The sequence below is a fragment of the Gavialis gangeticus genome, unplaced genomic scaffold (assembly GCF_001723915.1).
Source record: "Gavialis gangeticus isolate Ggan-Ray unplaced genomic scaffold, GavGan_comp1, whole genome shotgun sequence".
In the NCBI taxonomy this organism is placed as follows: domain Eukaryota; kingdom Metazoa; phylum Chordata; order Crocodylia; family Gavialidae; genus Gavialis; species Gavialis gangeticus.
Window position 1 is genome coordinate 47,071,112 of NW_017729031.1, and position 1,083 is coordinate 47,072,194.

The window sequence follows — 1,083 nt, forward strand, 5'->3', positions numbered from 1 at the left end:
CGTGTAACCGACCTCATGGGAGACTGTCAATGAACTATGGTGTCATAACCCAGTTATGTATCGATTTTGCTGGTTAGTTGGTCTTTCAAGAAACCTGAATGTCCAGGGTGGCAGCTGGATGTGAGGAAGAAAAGGAGACAAAACAACATGGGCCATACCTTTGGTCTGCTTTGTGCTGTTTTGAAGGAGCAACTAAAACCAATAGCTAGCTACCTGGACAGTCCATTAATTCAAGAGAAATAATTGGGTACCACAGCCCCCTTTAGACTCCTCTGTCATGCTAAGCACAGGGGGACAAACTGGGAACATGACTGGAGAAAGACAATGTGTGGAGTACTGCAGCAGAGCAAGCCTTGTTTCTGGAATTCAGGACAACACCAAAACTCACATTCAAGGGGGACTGAATAGCTTTAAATCAAGTTCGTAACCTCCAAGTCCTTCACTGATTTAGGGGCTAGCTTTGATAAGTCTGGGTCCTTGTATACTGCTGTTGTTATACCGGGATACCTTGTTGATATAGCTGTCTCAGTATAGTATACCAACAAATAACTGCTAATGTGGACAAAGCTGATACTGGCACAGCTACATTTCTGCTGGTATAATTTATTCTAGCCTTTGCATTTCAAGTGAAGCAAGGTAAGGGCAGCTTTGCCAACACAAGGGACTTTTCCCAGTTCAGCCAGGTTGGGAAATCATACCTCTTGAGAGCAGAGACCAACAAAGCAATGATGGCAGATTTTCTGAATAATTTTCAGGACATAGGTGGATTAATGCACAGGCCTGCAGGCCTGGGCCCAGGGGCCCCTGCCGATCAGGGCCTGGGTTTCCTCAGGAAACAGGGGGTTTCCCCGTGCAGGCGGGGAGCATTCTAGCCTGCAAGGGATCCTGCTTGGGGCTGCTAGGAACGAGGTGCAGGAGGTGCCACATGCATGTATGTGGCTGCATGCATACACATGGCCAGGAAAAAAACTGGGCAGCATGGAGAGCAACTCCCTTCAGGTAAGTGAGGAAGGGGTGGGGGGGGGGGGCAGACTGAGGCCCCCATGGTGAGGCAGGGGCTGGGGGCACTGCCCAGCCAGGGCG